At 41.9% G+C, this 20,734-nt stretch overlaps 1 protein-coding gene and 1 long non-coding RNA gene across 4 annotated transcripts in view; one reads left to right on the forward strand and one right to left on the reverse strand.

The window, feature by feature from the left end:
* Positions 1-20,734, reverse strand: part of CSTPP1 (centriolar satellite-associated tubulin polyglutamylase complex regulator 1) — a 188,325-nt gene that overhangs the window by 44,145 nt on the left and 123,446 nt on the right. The gene's annotated exons all lie outside the window — the stretch shown is intronic.
* LOC144379510 (uncharacterized) lies at positions 1,024-20,230 on the forward strand. 2 transcript variants are annotated; one of them, XR_013442670.1, is made up of 3 exons: positions 1,024-1,682; positions 15,832-15,885; positions 20,098-20,230. It is a non-coding gene; the product is annotated as an uncharacterized LOC144379510 (long non-coding RNA). The 2 variants fall into 2 exon arrangements; XR_013442671.1 differs by lacking the exon at positions 1,024-1,682 and adding an exon at positions 5,846-5,936.

Below are 20,734 nucleotides of genomic sequence, written 5' to 3' on the forward strand. Positions count from 1 at the left end.
ATATTTGGGGAGTTGGGAAGTTCTTTTTTTTTTTTAAAGATTTTATTTATTCATTAGAGAGAGAGAGAGCACACAAGCAGGGGCACTGGCAGGCAGAGGGAGAGGGAGAAGCAGACTCCCTGCTGAGCAGGGAGCCGGATGCGGGGCTCGATCTCAGGACCCTGGGATCTTGACCTGAGCTGATGGCAGACGCTTAACGCCTGAGCCACCCAGGCACCCAAGTTGGGGAGTTCTTAATGGCTCCATTCTTACCTATTTACTCGGTTAATAAATATTAAGTGCCAGCCAACTGTATTCTATGTTCTGTGGGAAGAGCAATGGATGAGACAGAAAAAAATCCCTATTTTCATGGAACTTACATTCTAGTATGTGTATATGGGTGGAGAGGTAGACAGTGAACAAGGAGATGAATAAAATACTTGCAGAAAGTGATCAGGGCAATGACATGCGCAACACAGGAGTGGTGTGACATGGAGTGACTGAGGGTGGGACATTAGATGGGGTGGTCAAGGATAATCTTTTTCGGAAGCTGCCAGTTGAGCTGAGACCTCACCAGAGGAGGAGTCGGGCATGCATGCAATCCAGCAAATGCAGACCAGGAGGTGGGACCCAGCAGTGAGTGTTTTGCTTCCCACTTGCCTATTCTGCACACAAATGCTGTTTCTCTGTCACCGGCATGTTACGATCTGCTAAAGAAATTGCTCTCTGAGGCCGGGGAAAGGAATAATAAATATTGAATGAAATGGAATTTCAAGGCGCGCCGATGACTGGACACACATACTGGCACGGGGGGGGGGGGGCAGATGTAAGTACGCTGATCCCAGAGTTGAGATAAGGCAGGGGCTGCAGAAACTGCTTGCCCCCCCCCCCCCCCCGCGTCGCCGCACCGCCTTACTACCCCGTTAATTGGCAGAGCGGTCCGCGTGAATGAGCGCAGGATGTCCAAATCGCAGCGCTGTTTCACACAACATCATTTCAAGTCACCAACTGACAGGATTTAGCACTCTGTGTCTGGCAGCAACCAGCAGTGAAGCAGAGAGAATTCCACTGGATTATCCAAAGCATCTGACCCGCAAATGAGGAGTGAGAAGAACGTTTTTTAAAAACAACTCCTGAATGGTGCAGTGAGCCAATTCGACATTGAACAGAGACGCACACATATCCAGCCGCCTCTGAGGCAAAAGGTCAATTTCTTGAGCTTGTCCCTGTTCTTCAGAATCCAAGTTCTTGATCTATGCTCAGTTCCTCATTTTCCTAGCCAAAGGGGTAGATGTGAAGTCGAGATGGGCCGGATGGGCTGCTCAACGTCAATGCTCTGTGTCTGACTCCAGAGGAGCGTTAGAACTGGAGTGGGGGACAGCCGGGTCAGTGGGGGAGGAAGAGCATGCCGTCAGAAACGCAGGCCACGTCTCCTATAGATAAAGTTCTGATGGGCTGGTTTTCACCTGAAGAAGTTGATCTTTGCAGCCAGAGCTACAAAGCCCACCACAGACCCCAGGTTTGTGACGAGGGCACAGAATGCAGGAAAGAAGCATATTTCCATGTAACAAGAAGTGCACAGTACTCAACTGCCCCTGCCTTGTGGATTTCTGAACTTTCTCTTTCTTACTCTCCTGCCCAAGTCCTGAGACCCCCCACGTCTCATCCTTCTCTGTTCCAAGCCCTTCTCACACAGCTGTTAGGTAAGATTTACTGATGGAATGTGTTTGCAAAATCTGTTTTGTTCATTGGAACATGTTTATCTAGAAAGAAAGAAAGAAAGAACCCTGTCCCTTCTCACTATTTACTTTTTGGTGACTGCCTTCTGGGGTTTGGAACTGGATAAACAGATGGACTTCGTGGAAGGATTCAGGCGGAACGCCAGGGTGTGTATATAGATCTTGATCTCCGTGTATATATGGCAAATAGGCCTCACCACACAGCTGTGCTGGTTGTGGAGGGAAGTGAGGGGACAGTATTTTCTGGATGAGAGGAATCCCATTGCTCCAAGGTGTACCTCCTTGGGGAAACTTTGGGCTGAGGGATGCCAGATGGTTTCTAGAGTTCTAACCCCAGATATGTGACCCCAATTTCATTTTCTGGCCTCTGGCTGTGGTAATTAAGAGGTCTGCCAGATTCAAAGCTATTGCTTATGTGTACTGGATTTGTATGAGATATATATGCATATATATATCAGATATATATATATATATGGGCACCCATAATGTGCGGGGTGTTGCACTGTCTACAGTGATTAGTGAGCTTCGAGCACTTTGCAGTATTCTGGCTGCTTCTGTGCTAAAGGCATGCCCACAAGGGCTGTGGCTGTGTTGTGTGTGTGTGTGTGTCTGCCCACAGAAGTTGTGGAAGGCCTGGAGTACAATACTTCCCAGGCCACAGGAAAAGTATAACTACCAGAGGGAACAGGGGACAGAGATCACTCACGGGACAGCATGCTGCTGCTGACAGGGGGTCGGGAGGGGTGGTAGAACAGCAGTCTCCCTCCAAATTTTTTGACCTAGTCCAATATAAATCTCTACTGCAGGGAGCAGTAGTGGAGGAGGTCTGTTTTTCATAATTCAGTAAGTTTCAACTCCAAGGTTTGAAGAAACCTCATTACATTTCAGGGTAATCTTCTGGAAGGACCAAAAAAATCTTCCTTTGCTTCACAGAATAGGGTTCAGGTGGATGTTTTCTTCCTTCCTGGCAAAATTCCTTTAAACAGCCATGAAAAAAAAGATGACAGTGCTGCCCAAACAGAGAACTGGTGCCAAACAGAGCCAAAGAAAACAAAAACAAAACCAGAAAGAACCCCCCAAACTCCCAACAAAAAAAACTCCCTGGGACACAGTGGACTGTGTTCACTAGGTTCAGGTAGCTCAAAGACGAGAACATTCAATAATTAGACTCTACCAGACCAAGGTGCTATAGGTAATGGGACCTCAAAAAGACAGAACAAAAGATCCTATTTCTAACAAAGGTCCTGCAGACCTTTATACTACAGTGAGCAATGAGCGTGAGGGATGCTGCCCAGGAAATGAAAGGACTCAATCGTTCCTCTTCAGCGAGTGGAGCCCAGAAGGAGTGTTCCAGGGCGCTCTCCCAAACACTCTTTAATAATGCCATCCAGAGCCTTTGATTCAAGGAACATGCTGAAGAATAAACAGCCTATTAATCTGAGTTTTCTGGTATGCCTGAGTATACAAAGCAGCAATGAACTAACCCCTTGGCTCTTGCCAACGTCCCCGACTGCACACCGTCCGCTGCTTCGCTGCATAGCTTGGCTCCTCCTCTCCACCACTGCATGCAGTTTGTCCCTGGAAAAGCTTCAGGGTTTGGGGGCCCTGATGGTTTCAAACGAGGATGCCCAGGCCAAACCCAGGGTGCGAGGAACTGGAAACAGCGCATCCTTGTTTGGCCATAGCGGCCTACCCACGTGACTTCAGGCTCAAATGAAAACTGTGTGGTGGTGTGACTGGGTGAGGAGACAAAGTCATCAGTCTGCATCTTTCTGAGCCAAGTTAACAGCCACAGGCCTGGGAAAGGAAGGCCCAGTTTCAATTGCTTCCCAGTCTTTGTTACCTTGGTGGCAGGAAGGGCTCCTGCATGGGTGGGCTTTGGGTGCCATTCTGTGGAGACATTCCTGGGCGTTTTGCCTAAGTAAAAATTACCAAGTAAGGTCCCTGAGTTTTCAAGGAGGAAAGAAGAAGAAAGATGGTGGCTGTTTCACGCTCAGATCCTTTCATTATGAGTTGTTCTTTAAATAAACAATCAGGTGTAACTTCTGTGATGACAACCATTTGGTGAAACATCAGGTTCTCCTTCCACCCCCAAGGAAATCACAGATAAAGAAGCGGATAGTATGAACTCTAAGTAGGAAGCCAGAGTTCAGTGGCTGAAACTGTGTGACTGAGGCTAGGATCACGGGCTCAAATCAACCACGAGAGCCAGGCAGCTTCTCTGTGTTGCAGTCACTGACCTCACGCAAGGTGTGTGCTTAATCATAAAAGGAACTGGCCTGACGAGGTGGATAATTGGTTTCATTGCTACCCAACACACACACACACACACACACACACACACACACACAACCTCAAAGCATATATCCCACTGACTCCAAATTTATATACAAAGGAAAACACATCTAGTGAAAGTTTCCTTTCGAAAAATAATTTCAAAGAGGTCCTTTGATTTTCGAACAATTAATTCTAAAGTCCTCTCATTCTACTTTCAGAGAATGACTTTGTGTTTAGTCTCTTGAACTGGAGAAGAAAGGGCACGCATCTTACAAAAGAGAAGGAATGGCACAAAAGCTCACACACTTGGCAGGAGTGAGTCTGAGACGGCACAGGATGCAGTGGTTAAGAGCATGGGCCCTGCAGGCAGACGGATGGAGGCCTGTCACTTGCTACCTGTGTGATCTTAGACAGGTTACATAAAATCAAGGAGCTTCAACTTCCTCACTGATGAAATGGATTCATCCTCACGGGATTAGTGTGAGGATTATACAACGTATCAGAAATGTTTAGTGCAGCCTGGGACACAGTGAGTGCTCAATGGATGATAGCTGTACTTACTACTCTTTGAATCTTCTAAAAATAGGCACAGGAATCAAACATGGCTCTGTGGAGGGACCCGACTGGCAGCTGGCACCTGAGCTACATGAAGTGGGAGTTTTTCATCTCCTTATGAGGCTGGGCTTAGAAGGTCTCCAGATCTTTCCTCAGTGCACTGGCAACAAGAGTTTGAGTTTGATGGGGTTACTGATCAAAGGGCAACGAGAGATCGAATCCTAGTACTCTGGGGACCTCAGTGTTGACTTGGGAGTTGCAGATTGACCTGGAGCTTTCCCACCAGAGCCTGGCTTAGCAGATAGAACCTCCTTCCTCTAGGCTTCCACCTGTTGAGACAAACAGATGTAATCTGGACACAAGAGGGGCCTTGCAAGCACAGATCTGGTATCAGACAGCCTTTCTCTGCGGCATTCCTGGGGTTATAAAATGACAAACATTTCAACAGGCTGAATCTAACCCTTCTTGCCCTGTAACTGGGGGCCTTAGGAAACTCCTTCTTGTGATTAGAACCATCAGTACCTCCCTCCAAGGCTGTGAGGTGGACTTCATTAATATTGATGAGCTGTAGCTCGTTAACCTCATTTGATGTTTATTTACAACCATTCTTCTCATATGCTAATGAGGGACACTGGGCTCTTCAGATAGAAAGGAGAGAATGGGACCCTCTCTGCCAGCATCCCCTTGGCAAACTCCTGTCCCTTGAAACAGAAGTTTGCACAGAGGGAATGATGCCAAATGGAGGGAATGCAGCAGAGAGGACAAAATGATGTGAAAAGAATGTCTGCAATGTGATGGGGGAGAGAGAAGCCCAGCTGCTGGGGCCACGGTGTGACTGAGGTTTGGTTACACTCACATAGGGGGTAACAAAGAGAAGTTGAAGGGCGGGGATCCAAGGAACTATGAAAGGAGCAATATGTTAGATTTTGGAATTGGGGTGGGAGGGTGGAGATGAGTGGGCCCCATGGGTGTCAGGGGGCTTGAAGGCCTCTCTCTAACTCATTTAATTTTCTTCTATGATCTTAACAAATCAATAAACAGGGGATTGGGGTAGATTTCTGTAAGGCAGTTAAATGCCACAGCAACTAATGCTTAGCAATGCTTGGCTTGGACAAAGAGTACTGCTCATAGTCTGAGTGTCACTGGGAAGTGGGCAAGCAGGGAGAAATAATCACTGTTTCTTTCCCCGTAAGTCATGGTTGTGTCTATTAAAGAATAGGATGATTAAGCAAAGAAGAGTCAGAGGCTGGGGGAAAATATATATATATTTTTAAATATGGCCATTCTATTGTTTCAGGGCTGCTGAGCCTAATGGGATACAGGGCCTCTTCCAAATTTCACAGTACATAGCAAGTCAATTTTGGGTTGGTTCCATCCATTCAAAAGGTATGAAAGGACTATATGACATATGAGGGGATGGAGGGAAAAAATTTCAGATATATAAATGTTTATTAATATTAATATCCTAAGCAACATCAAACTTAAAATTTCTTAAATACTGAAATGCCAATTCCCATTGTATTGCTTATCTTCACGGCTTTGCACTTTACATTGCTGCTTAGACAATTATTTCCTTCCTGCCTGTGGGGTCCACACCCTCTCCTTTCTCCCAATCTGGCTTTTTCAGTGAAGTACTTTGAAGATCGTTCCTACCCTTGATGTGCCTTTCTGGAAGGCTAAAGAAGCAGGAGAAAAAAGGAATCTCTTACCCTAAAGATTTAACCACATTTATTTAAGTACAAAGTATTGGTTCTAACAGGCAGATTTTATGTTTGAGTTGTTTGTCTGAGATCATTATCCCTTAGGGTATAAATTTCATCTCTTTCAAGTTTTGTATGAACTCAGTTGCTGTGGGACCGAAGGAATCAATAGCAATGTGCATTCAACCTGGCAATCTGCAGCTCACCTATGTTTAGGGACAAACACGTCTGGAAGAGTAATTGACTAGAGCAGTGTTTCTCAACCCTTTTTTTCTCCATTTTGTGCCTGCCTCCACCCCCCCCCCACCCCGCCTTCATAGATATTTTTTCCAACTGTCCACCCTTCGTGATATTTCCTCTCAAAGAACCAATATTTGCCGCCTTGGGGGCAATACTGCTACCATTGAAAATGCATGTTCTAGAGACTTTTTAAAAGTATATCATCTGACTTAATGTGTCTGGGTTTGAACCTAACATTCTCCTAAAGTGAACCATCGAACACAATTATACCTCTGTTCTGATTTTGTAAAAAGAAAGAAAGAAAAAAGGACATTTTTGTGCCTATCTAGTGATAGTTCTTCCAAAGAGATCAAAATCCTTTTTTTTCACACTGGACTTGATCTATCCACAGAATAAATGGCTTACTTTTTGGCAGTGGGTTAGCTTTTTACAATAGTTCTATTTGAGTGCAGGAAGAGGTAATAGATTGTCAGGTCCCCTAGGAACCCCCAAATAGTTCACTCTCCTAAAAGTCAACAATATATTCCCTTGTAAGAGTAGAATTAAGTTCATTATCTCATTAAATTTCTCCCAAACTCCAGAGGAAGATAGTGACTGGCATCACTATTCCCCACTTACAAGCAGAGAAATGATGACATGAGCCATTTAGTTAGTAGTTTAATTTAGGTCACAGGGACTGAAGTTTCTTCATATAAATATCTTAGCTGTCATACAAGGTCGCTCTGAAGATTTCTAGACCCTACCTATGTCTTCTGGTTCCTACTCCTAGGATCATGGCGTTCTGCTAGAGAAATGATTATAAAGGTGGTTCTGCCTCTGCCAGCCACTTTTCTCCATCTGACAGCAGAAAAGCAAAAGAAGGTGCAAACAGATAAGAACTGGGAGAAATGAAGTGACCTCAGGCTATTGTCCTAAAGGTTACTGTTTCACAAGTAAATGGCTTAGGCAGCATAGAACACCACACAGGGAGGTGCACAAGGTTTTTCTTTTCTAAGATGAATACCACCATCTTTGCAGGGTTCAAATGAGATGTATTAAACCATGATGCACTCCTCAGAAGATGCAAAGACCCAAATCAAGACCTCCCACAAGTAGACTTCAAGTAACATGAGAAATTCACATTTTATTTAGCAGTCATGGAAACTGACCACATCTTAGAACTATCTATACTTAAAACTCACCATAAGTGAGTGGGAATTAGCAACTGGCAAACCAAATAAAAAACACTATCTACAGAGCTCTCCTCTGTAAACTGGCTTCAGGATCATTTAATTCTCCCAATTAAATCAGTGTTAAAATTCCCTCAGAACAAAATAAACTTACTTGTTCTAAAGAGTAAGAGAATTCAAGAGATGACTTGTTTATCTCATGCCTTCAAGTAGATCTGTAGGTAATCCATTCCTCATAAGCAGACTCTATTCTACTAAAAACGAAACAAAGAACTTCAGAGAAGGGTATTCTGCAATATTGCTTAGAAACGCAGTCTGACATTAAATAACATCATCTCTAATAAATTTGCCCTCATGTGTGACCTCAGTCCTTCACACTGTGATAGAAGTTAGTTTCCTTTTTGTTTGAAGAGATGGAGATGAGCTAAGTAAGGGTTAAAGGCTTTAAAGTTTAATTCAGAATGCTCAGAGCCAAAAGATACACCCTAGATCAACATAAACACATTAAGGCAAAGATCAAAGTATGTGCATTTAGCTCAACTAGCTTCTGATACAGAAATGTTATGCTAGTGCTTCTGCTGCTATAAGCCAGAACAAATTTACTTGAGAAAGGGCAAAAACCAACCAACCAACCAACAACACTTCACAGTTTGCCTCCAAGAAAATGAAGCTTGGACTAAAACAGAACCTAGAAGATACAAGGTATGAAATCGAAAGATTGACTCTCGTGTTACAGAAGAGGCATTTAAATGAAAAGCCATTTCCTACTGGATGCCATAACTCAGGAACAAAGGGGGTGGGGTGGGGCAAGTCCTTTAGAGTCCTGGACATCCCAGCAAGGAAACTAAACTGAAAATCCTCCGGCTTGGACTAGTTGAGCAGAGAAAGAGAACCCCACCCAAACCACCGTTCACATTGGTTGCAGCAGCTGTCAATGAACTGGAAAGGGCAGTGAGCAGAAATGAGCGTGACCATGCTCCAATCTTGATTTGTTAATGTCAGCAGCATTTGTCTATCTTCTTCTACCATAACTAGTTAAAGAAACAATCCTAGATTCAGGAAAAGGCTAATCTTTTTCATTGGCAGGTGACCAAAGAAAACACATTCTCCAACGAGCAGTATAAAGCAATAAAAACAAGACTGTACTTATCAAACATTTTTATCTGAAGTGCTCAAAACATTTACCAATATTATACCCAGTTCCCACTTCCCCTTCACCACTTTCCCCCAGCTGTGGGAGGAAAAACAAGCTTTTTGTAGGAAGGATGTCTCCTCTGCACATTGATGTAAGTCTGAATACAACTTTAGGAAAAGAACCTCCCAAAGAAGGTGTGGGTGGGGATTCTCCAGGGAGCCAGATCCTCCAAGCACCCTGGTAAAAGCTTTGCTCTACCACTTCAAAAGCAGTGTGGTAAAGTTCCTGTTGGCAGCCAGAGAGGAAGAGCAATTCTTCATTTGGGCCGGGGTCCAAAAGGGAGAATTCAGAAGGAAGCGTAAGAGGCATTTTCCCATCCAGATATAAGTAAGGAAACAGACCCACTGACTCATTAATCCTTTTTTCTAGAGGTGGTATTATTATCCTGGCTTTATGCTTAATGAACAGTAGTGTGGAAAGTTGTTTAAGATAATTTGCTCAAAGTTACAAAGTATGTCTGTGACAAAGAGCGGCATAGACTCCAGGGATCAACTTCAAACAGTGATAGATGTAGATTATCAGAAGAGCCCTTAGAGGTTTGAAAACTAGAAGTGAGTATACTCTTTTTTCTTTTACTGGAGAACAGGAATGGGTAGAAAGATCTATTAGACCAATACACCCAGTACAGTAGTCCAACCTCAGGGGAATAGATTTAAAAAGCAATATTGCAATGCAAGGTTTAAGTAAGCAACAGGGAGTACTATTTGTTCCACAGCTTTGCACAAAACACATAATTAGGTGCTGTCATACTATATTACTAATGGGTCAGACATACTGTAGTGATAGTCAGTGATAGTTGGCCTTAAAAGTTTGAGAAATACGGTTAAAAGAAACAAAACAATCATTTCCTTTGCTCCATATCCCAAGTGGTGGGTCTTTTCTGGACACAGATATCTGAGGTCCTACTCTAGACAAGATGCAGAGACTTTTTCCCCAGAATAATATGCTGGGCACTGAAGAAGTTCCTTGCTTCATTGGGACATCTAGAAGAAGCCAAAAAGGGCCTCATTCAAGTATTAAATCTTGTGGATAAGATGATTTGAAATGTTAAATTTGCAATGGCTTGAAGTAGATGCCTTTTATAAAAATTCACTAGAAAGTCCCAATTCGTCTTTAACTTTGGAACCATTCTAATAGTAATCTTATTTTTTTCTGCAGGGCCTTGATATTGCAGAAAAAGCTTAGAATGATACAACTGAGAAGGGATTTTCAAAAAGATGCTTATTAATTTTTATGAGGAAGTCAGATTGAATATCAACTAATCAGTAACCATTCTGAATGAATAGACTTTATAATGAACACATAGGTCATGATAAAAATAATTAGGATAAAAAGAATCTCTATGATTCCATGAAACCAGTTTATAAATTGCTTGAGATAAATCTAGTAAATCTGAATGTGACCTTGGTTTGTCATAGCAAGGCACCCAATTAATGTTTGCTTCCCTTCACCCAGACTCACGCCTCCAGGCAAGAAAGCAATTAAACTTTCGTTAAAAATCCATTATCTATCCAATTTTATGAGGCACCTAGATTAGGCAAATTCATAGAAACAGAAAGTAGAATAGAAGTTACCAGGAGTTAGGGGTGGGGTAGAGAGAAATGAGGAGTTATTGTTTAATAGATACAGAGTTTCAGTTTGAGATGTTGAAGGCCTTCTGGAAATGGATAGTGGTGATGGTTGCACAATATTATGAATGTACTTAATGCCACTGAATTGTTTATTATGTATATTTTACCACAATTTAAAAAAAGATCTGTCTTGTTTTAAAAAATATCCAAATAAAGGGCTCTCCAATCATTCCTTTATAATAATGTGGTCTAGAAAGTTCCCCAAATTTATCTGTTCATCAGAATCACTTGAGGTGCTTATTAAAGTTACAGATTCTCTGGCCATACCCCAGACTGGCTATTTGGGAACTACTGGGTCCTAAGGTAGGCTCATGAAGACATGGTTGGATGCCGTCCACACTGGGGTACACTGGTGCCAATTCAAGAAGCTTATTAACCCTTAGACTTCTTCCCATCTGTGTTTTCTTTTGTTTTTGCTTTTTTCAATTTTTTATTGTGATAAAATACATAAAACAAAAAATTTACCATCTTAACCAATTTTTTAAAAAAAAGATTTTATTTACTTATTTGAGAGAGAGAGAGCACGAGCAGAAGGGAGGGGCAGAGGGAGAAGGACAAGCAGACTCCCCGCTGAGCAGGGAGCCTGATGTGGGGTTTGATCTTAGGACCCTGGGATCATGACCTGAGCTGAAGGCAGACGCTTAACTGACTGAGCCACCCTGGCACTCCCATCTTAACCATTTTAAAGTATACAGTTCAGTGGTATTAAGTACATTCACATTGTCATGCAAACTTCACCACCATCCATCTCCAGAGCTCTTTTCATCTTGCCAAACTGAAACTCTAAACCCATTAAACAATAACCTCCCATTCCCACCTTGGCCCTGGCGACCACCATTCTACTTTCTGTCTTTATGATTATGACTACTCCAAGTTACCTCGTGTTAGGGGGAATTATATAGTATTTGTCTTTTTGCGACTGGCTTATTTCACTCAGCATGATGTCCTCAGGGTTCATCCATGTTGTAGCATATGTCAGAATTTCCTTTGTTTTTAAGGCTGAATAAAATCCCATTGTATGTAGACACCACGGTTTGCTTATTCACTGATCTGCTGATAGACACTTGGGTTGCTTCCACGTTTTAGCTACTGTGAATAATGCTGCTATGCACATGGGTGTGCAGGTATCTCTTTGAGATCCTACCTTCAGTTCTTTTGAATATATACCCAGAGGTGGAATTGCTGACTTAATACCTGGTAATTCTGCTTTTAATCTTCTGAGGAACCACCATACTCTTTCCCATAGTATCTGTACGATTTTACAATCCCACCAACAGCACTCAGGGTTCCAGTTTATCCACATTCTTGCTGACACTTGTTATTTTCTGTTTTGTTTTGTTTTTTTAAAGATTTTATTTATTTATTTGACAGAGAGAGATGCAGTGAGAGAGGGAACACAAGCAAGGGGAGTGGGAGAGGGAGAAGCAGGCTTCTTGCGGAACAGGGAGCCCGATGTGGGGCTCGATCCCAGGACCCTGGGATCACGACCTGAGCCAAAGGCAGACGCTTAACGACTGAGCCACCCAGGCACCCCTGCTGTTGTTAATAGTAGCCATCCTAATGGGTTTGAGGAGGTATCTCATTGTAGTTTGGGTCTGCATTTCCCTAATGATTAGTGATGTTGAGCATCTTTTCATTGCATCCTTTCATTTCATTCATGGCTGACTGGTGATTTGTACATCTTCTTAGGAGAAATGTTTGTTCAGGTCCTTTGCCCATTTTTTAATTGGGTTGTTTGTTTTTTTGCGTGTGGTTGAGGTCCTTGTGTTTTAATAGTTGTCAGATTTAATTTACCTAGAAAAGGGTCTGGTTTGAACCTCCGATATAGAAGTCTTTTTTTTCTTTTAATTTTATTTATTTATTTGACAGAGAGATAGAGAGAGACAGAGCGTACAAGCAGGGGGAGCAGCAGAGGGAGAAGGAGAAGCAGGCTCTCTGCTGAGCAGTGAGCCTGATGTGGGGCTTGATCCCAGGACCCTGGGATCATGACCTGAACCGAAGGCAGACACTTAACCATCTGAGCCACCCAGGCACCCCACAGAAGTCATTTTTGAGAGATAGATGTTACTGTTCAATTACAGTTCAACAATTATTAAGAGTCCTCTCTGTACCAGACAGTGGACTAGACATTAGGATTACAGAATTCAGTAAGTCATGGTTTCTGTGCCCAAAGAACTTAAAGTCTAATGGAGAAGACAAACAACTGATTTCAAAACATGTTGATAATGTAACGACAGGGAGCTTAGAACATACAGGACAAGGTTTAGCCCACTTGGTCGGCTGAAGTAGAGGGATGCTGAGGCAAGGGGTTCCAGAGAAGGTGCTACCTGCGATGAGCACTGGAGTGGGGGTTTATCCAGGTGCAAAGACAGGGTGGTAGTGCTAGAGGCAAAGCCTAGACAAAGGCATCCTGATGGGAAACAATATGTGAGATGAGGGAACTACCAGTATTTGAGTTCAGTAAAACTGAAGAGTAGATTTCAAGGCTGCTGGAAATGAGGTTGAAGAGGGAGGCAGAAATCAGGTCACACAAAGCCTTATGCACTTCATTCTACAGATGGTTTTAAGTAAAAGAAGAATAGCAGCACAGTTAGATTTTCTTCGTATATAGATCACTTGACTCCAAAGGGAGCAAAATGGATGGGAGAGACTGTAAAGTTTCAAATGAGACCTGGGGTAATGATAATGGGAATCAAAGGGAAAGGTCAGGGATCCAAGAACTATTGTAAGGTAGGATCAGTGGGACTTTTTAGCTGACTACATGTGAAGGGGGAGAAGAAAGGAGGAGTCTAGAATGATAAGAGTATAACTCTGGGAACTGACAGGGGGAACCCAAGAGGAGAGGCAGATCCAAGGGTGAGGGTGAGGAGTTCTGTTTCTGATGTGTTGAAATGAGGTAACTGTCAGACACACAAGTAGGGATTGTATGAGCCTGATAGGACCCTGGATGTGTGGGACTGGTGCTCAGGAGCCGTTTAGGGCTAGAAATACAGACTTAGGAGTCATTTGCCTAAGGTAGTGGGAAAAGCCAAAAGACACAAGACTGCCCAGTAACTATGTGTAGTGAGAAGGGTAATGAGCCAAGTACGGAATCTTGGGAAATTCCAACATTTAAGCTGAGGAACAAGGGACAATGGGACGGACTGGTCAGAGAGGGAGGAAGGAAGAGGTGGTGACAAGGGTATAACTTTGAAGCCAAACAGAATCAGTTTTAGAATTTCTTCTCCACTACTTCTTGTATGTCCTTGAACAAATTAGTTGTGAGCCCCAGTTTTCCTATTATATAGGGATAATACAGTAATCCCCCCCTTATCTGCATGGGATACATTCCTGGACCCCCAGTGGATGCCTGAAACTGGGGATACTACTGAACTCTATATACGGTTTTTCCTATACATACATATCTATGGTAAAACTTCATTTATAAACTAGGACAGTAAGAGATCAACAGTAATTAATAATAAAATGGAACAATTATGACAATAAACTGTAACAAAAGTTATATCAATGTGGTCTCTCTCTCTCTCAAAATACCTTATCGTACTGTATTCACCCTTCTTTTCGTCATGATGTGAGATGAAAAAATGCCTACATGGTAAGATGATAAAATGCGATGCAGTGAGGTGAACGGTAGGCAGTGATATAGTGTTGGGCTACTACTGACCTCCTGACTACCTGTTAGAAGGACGATCCTCTGTTTCTGGATCCCTGTTGATCGTGGGTAACTGAAACTGTGGAAAACAAAACCACACCTAAGGGGGCACTATGGTCACACCTTACAGATTGTGATGAGGATTAAGTGTGATACTGTTTAAACTATAACTTTAAAAAAGTGCCTTTCACAATGACTACCTCACTGTAGGCACACACAGATGTTATTTCCTTTTTTTGTTAGTCTGGCCCTTTTATGTTTCTTTCCCTGTAAGTAACAGGAAGTAGGGTATCCTTAGTTGTTATGTAGTTTTTAGCTTAACCAAGGGTCAAATTGGAGACAGCCTGGTCTCTGCCGATCTACAGTTACTCTAAACTGAAGCCACAAAGATGCAAAAAATTCAGCTTTGCAATAGTAGTCTCGATGTCCATATAACTACTGCTCTTCTTCTGTGTTATTTCTGTTTTTCCAGGACACTAGTCCTTGGGAGCTGCTTTGCAATAAAAAAAGTGAGCAAATAATAACATATTTGAAATGAGCCAGGAGGAATTCATAGTTGTTAGAGGTGACACCAGGTTCACTTTTGGCTCAAGGAAGATACGGGAGTTTGCTATATGGTAGGTGGTGAAAAGGTGCTGGAATGTCCCAAAATATTAAAATTAGAAAAGAAAAAAAATCTTCATGATTCAAAGATTAATTTAGCAGAGTTTTTTTTTTTTTTTAAATTTTATTGGAAGCTAAAACATGTATTACATCACCCTGGCAGGCCTGTTTTTAATGATCTGTAAGCTTCAATGAAGCAAGTATCATTTAAGGCTTTGAAGGGAGAGAGAAAAAAGGGTGTTTCAAGTCCCTCAATTTACTGCTCCAGTATTTCTAATAATCATGTGAGTATTTTTCCTTTTGACTGGAGAGCAAAGGAAAACAGAAACCTGTGGAAACTGGAGTTGGACAAGAGAACAAAGTTCATAGATGAAATTCTGTCTAATATTGGCAGCTGAAACAAGACTCACCCCTTACGGCCTTTAAAAAACTGATCCAGCACAGTCCCTTTTGTGCCCCTTAGTGGTTTTTAAGTGTCACAAAAGGCTCTTCAGGCTGATCTAACCAATCATGGGAAAGTTCTTTCAGGAAAAAGAGGCAATGCAACGATTACTGTACTTTGTCATGGTCATGCCATTGGTAGGCCATTTCCCCTCAGAGATGTATTTCTCTAGAGTGATGAGCTAAAAACAAGCAATTTTTAAGTCAATCAATACAATTGAAATATCTCCAAATAACACAATAGTTTTATTCTTGTGATAATTCCCTTCCTTCATTCCAAAGTGAAACTATCTTTCTACTATGGTTATGTATGGTTATGTATGGTTATGTATGGTTAAAAAGGAGGACCCCCAGGAACGTATGAAATGGTGCCCGACATACAGCAGGCACTCGGTAAAGACTTGCTGGATGGAAGAATGAACACATAGAGCAAGACAAACATCTTCTCTTTATGGCCTCTGTTCTTTTTGTATTAATCTGAGGCTAATTTAGTTCTTGAGAATCACACCATCCTATTGTTCAAGACTCAATTCAAGTCTCTTGTAGTTTCATTGTTAAGGTGCATATTATCATGCCTCTTTCTCTTGACCAAATTTTTGGGTGTTTAAAATTTTTTTTTATATTTCTTATTTTATATTTTCCCATTTTAGTTGTAAAATGAGCCTGTTGCCCAAGCCTGGAACCTGTCTAACTGGAACGTAGAGGTAAGAGTTACAAACAACAAGATTAGCTTCTCAGTCCCCTTGGCATCCTCTAAATCACCTTTCATGACACTCATTATACTTGTGTTACTTATTCATTCACTCATTTATTTATTCGACAAATATTTACTAAGTCTTAATGTGTGTCAGGCACCATTTTCAATGCGGAGGATATAGCAATGAACAAAAGGGACCAAAATCCCCGCCCCCGTGGTGTTTACATGTGGGTGCAGGGAAGGTCAGGCAAAACAAGAAAAACATGTCATGAAAAACAAAATAGTAGAGGATTTATTCCAGATTACAAGAAACTAAAGAGATGTTACCAAGTACAATGTGTAAACCTTGATTCTATCCTGGGTCAGAAAACAAACAGCTAAATATATTTGAGAACAATTGGGAAATTATAATTTGCACTGGATGTTAGATGATGTTATGGAATTGTTGTTCTTTTTTTGGGTTTTTTAGAGGTGGGGAGGGGCAAGGGGAGACAGAGAGAGAATCTTAAGCGGGCTCCACAACCAGGTCGATCTCATGACCCTGAGATCATGACCTGAGCCAAAATCAAGAGTTGGATGCTTAACTGAGCCACCCAGGTGCCCCTGTTGTTCATTTCCTAAATGTGATAATGACATCAAGGTTATGCAGGATGATAGGAGAATGCCCTTACTCCCAGAGCTATGTCAGGGTAAGGTGTCAGGGTTCCTGTAACTTAGTTTCAAATGATCTATCTATCTATCTATCTATCTATCTATCTATCTATCTATCTATCATGTATCGTGCACAAACATAACAAAATGTTAGCGTTTGGTGAATCCAGGTAAAGGGCATACAGGTGCCTTTATAATACTCTCATAACTTTCTGGTAGGTTTGAAAATTTTTATAATAAGGAGTGGTAGGAGTGGGGGAAACCGACTGCATTTCTAGTCAGAGATGTGGGTCACGATTAATTAGTTTGACTCTCGTTCCTCGACATTTTTCTGTAAGTGCGTTGATCCCTCATCTAGAAAGACTGCCCTTCATTATATCCCTAGCAACACTTTCCCTTTTCCGTTGCAGCCATAGGAAAGGCTGGCATATGGGAGAGCCACAGGATATTCTCTCAAAATATCTCTTTGCTATGGCTTTGTTAAATTAACATTTAATAGGTGGAGCACAGGGTGCTAGATGGTGAGTCTTGGGTTCAACAGTAGACCACAAGAGAAACTGAAATAGATATGTTTATTTCCAAGAGGTCCTGGCAGAAGCAGAAAGCACACCTTGAGGGGCCACATGGGGAGGTCAAGGCGGGGTGCAGAGAGAGAGTGTGACAGAACCTGGAACAACATGCCTTTTTTTGGGCCTGTGGGTGGAGCACTTTGGGGTTTCCAGGCTAAGGCTGGATTGGTCAATTCAAACCAAAAGAGTGAGGCTTTTGTGAGCTCCATGGGGGTCTTGTTTAAGGGGCGCACAAGGGAAGGCCCTGAGAGGCCGGGGAGACTGTGGATCACAAGGGCTGTTAGGGAAGTCGTATCAGGAACTCAACTGCTTGTGACTCTGCCAGCTGTTACCTAGAGCATTGGCTCGCATGAGGGGACTAGGGTCAGTTTAAGGTCTCCGCAGGCCGAACAAAATGGAGGCTGAGGCAGCAGTAGCCTGTAGTGGCTTAGCTCAATTCTCTACACTCTTCCTCCACCTTGATCTGAAATGGTGCTTTTACATATATGTTATTCACACACTTTATAGTTGCCTTCAGGAAAGCTTAATAAAATAATTACAAAGTGCAGGAAAAACACAAGGACAAAATATGAAGCAAATTAGCCACGAAGCCAGTAATATGGGGTGTATATTAGATTCCTATGGTTGCTCTAACGGATTACCACAAACTTAGTGGCTTGAAACAACTGAAATTTATTCTCGTAACAGTTCTGGAGGCCATAAATCCAACATGTGTCTTACAGGGCTAACTGAGGTGTCAGCTGGCTGCTTCCTTCTGGAGGTTCTGGGGGAGATCGTTTCCTTAGCTTTTCCATCTTCTAGAGACTGTCCTCATTCCTTGGCTTGTGGCCCTTTTCTCCCCCTGCTTTTTTCCTCTTCTGTTATCAAACCTTGTCTGACTCTTACAAGGGCACTTGTGATTATATTAGCCAGGATAATCTCCCCCATCTCAAGATCCTTAACTTAATCCTATCTGCAAAGTTCTTCTCTCGGTATAAAATGACATTCATAGGTTCCAGGGCTTAGGAACTGGATATCTTTGGGTGCTGTGCCATTATTCATTTTGCCACATGATGAGAGAAAAAACAAAGGGTCATATAAATAAGAAATAAAGGAGAGGATCCTCACTTATTCTTTGAAAATACATTAGAAGGTACAATATCATTCCTCCTTAGAAAGGGTATTCCTCATCACCATAAACACTTAGACTAAGATAGTAAACCTGGATGGAGGTTCTCAGACCTCACTTTCCTTTTGGCTCTACCACTTACCATTTATTTATTTTTAAGATTTTATTTATTTATTTGAGAGAGAGAGAGCGCACAAGTGGGAAGGAGGGGCAGAGGGAGAGAGAGAAGCAGACTCCCCGCTGGGCCGGGAGCCTGATGCGGGGCTTGATCGGAGGACCCTGGGATCATGACCTGAGCTGAAGGCAGATGCTTAACTGACTGAGCCACCCAGGCGCCCCTACCACTTACTATTTAAACAATGTTGGACAAATTACTTATCTGCTATGCTTCAATTTCCTTGTCTTTAAACCAGAGGTAATAATATTTACTCAAATGGTGGTTGAAAAGATTCAATACTATAATGCGTGAAAAGATTTAACACAGTTCCTGACACATTTAAATGATGGTTGTTACTATTTTATTATTCACAGAACAGGATGTGCAACCTTCATGATGCTAAATCAGTACATAGTATTTCGAGAGGCCTCTAGTGACCCCTTCTTCTGTGTGCATTCTATATAATAAGTAAAGCTTACTCAAATGTCAAAATTTTTTTCCAATTTTAAGCATATTTGACAGAAGTATCTCTAAACTATATCAGAAACTTCCTTGTCTTACCAAAAAGATAATAGTGAACATAGTTCCCTTTTGCTTAATCATTCTGGCTTAACATTATGAATATGGCTTACTGTCCTGGAGCATAACAGAAAGATATCCTCAAAGAGCAAAAAGATTAATAAAATCATTTATTTGTCCCCTACATGGTAAATGACCTTAAAATACTGCTTTTAATATGGATTTTCTCTTCACTGTTTGGACCTCTAGTGACTCTCTTTTCTGATAACATTTATCATGATTGTTGGTGTGTGGCTGTGATATTGTGATTTATAAAAAATATATTTTTGGTCATTGGGATGACCAAAATATTTTTCTCATATATGTTTGGTCTTCGGGCACAGTTTCTGTCTCACATCTCCCAAAATCCTTGAAATTTCCTAAATGTTGAGAGTGATGAAAGTGTCTTTTGTTTGTGAATGAGATGACTTTTGAAAGCACAGAAGGATGTGGTTGCCAGAACCAACCTTGTGATTAGGGGGTTGCAACTTTCAGTCCCATCCCCCTACTGCTAGGGAAGAGAGAGGGCCTGGAGATAGAATTCAATTGCCAAAAGCCAATGATTTAATCAACCATGCCTATGTAATGAAGCTTTCATAGAACCCAAAAGGGTGGGGTTCTGAGAGCTTCTGGGTTGGTGAACATGTGGAGATTTGGGGAGAATAGTGCAGTTGGAGAGAGCATGGAAGCCCCATGTCCTTTCCCCACAGCTTGTCTTAGGTATCTCTTCCATCGGGCTGTTCCAGAGTCATATCCTTTTATAATAAACTGGTAGTCTATTAAGTAAAACGCTTCTCTGAGTTCTGTGAGCTGCCTTAGCAAATTACTTAAACCTGAGGAGGAAGTCCTGGGAACCTCAGATTTATAGTTAGTTGGTCAGAAGTACAGGTAACACCTGGGCTTGCTACAGGCATCTGAAGTAAGGCGGTGGGGGGCAGGTGTAGGCCAGAACCCTGACCCTCTGGAATCGGATGCTATCTCCAGGTTGATAGTATCGGAATTGAGGTGAACTAAGTTGAATTCTTGGACAACCTGCTGGCGTCTAAGAATTGCTTGGTGTTGTGTGGGAAGCCACCCCCCTATGTTGGAATTGGGTCCAAGAACCTAATTTAGTGGCTAAGGCTAGCAATACTTTAGACCACTCTCACTACCTCTCTTTTTTTTTTTAATCTGCAGCTGATGACCTGATCAGTATTTGAAGATTATGCATTTATAAGACGCTCCCTGTGAAACTCTTAGGAGACTTCCTGCCTCGCCTATGAAGACACATATAAATTCTGTAAACACTGGCTCTTCAGGGACCGTTTTTTACTCACTTTCAAATTAGTGGCTATGTTTTGAACACCTTAGAAGTTTGATTGCTATGTTGGTAAGATATTAAAGAGAGTTCAACCATGTCAGACACTAGCCTGAGGATCTGACTAATGTTTAATGCAAATCAAAACACTAGAAAAAAAAAAACACTAGAAAATTAATCAATTTAAGGTGTGACACTATCTTCTATTTAATGATCTTATCTTCTCAAAGTGACCCATTAAATTACACTGTCCACCTGGAGTTGGAGAGTTCTTATGTTTTTGTTTACAATGAACATCAGACAATCCTTGAGGCTAAAGATGGACATTCTATACCCGATGTATACAAATGTATACATAAACAGAGGAAATCTAGATTACCCAGTGATTTAGTCATATTAATTCTTGCTTCGACATTTTTACTGTCAACATTAATTCTCCTGCTTAATTGAGCCCTTTGTTGATAAAATACTTTTTTGTTTGTTGGTTTATTTCCTCCTTGCCCTCAGGGAAGGTAT

Source organism: Halichoerus grypus, chromosome 11, assembly GCF_964656455.1.
Source record: "Halichoerus grypus chromosome 11, mHalGry1.hap1.1, whole genome shotgun sequence".
NCBI classification, from domain to species: Eukaryota; Metazoa; Chordata; class Mammalia; order Carnivora; family Phocidae; genus Halichoerus; species Halichoerus grypus.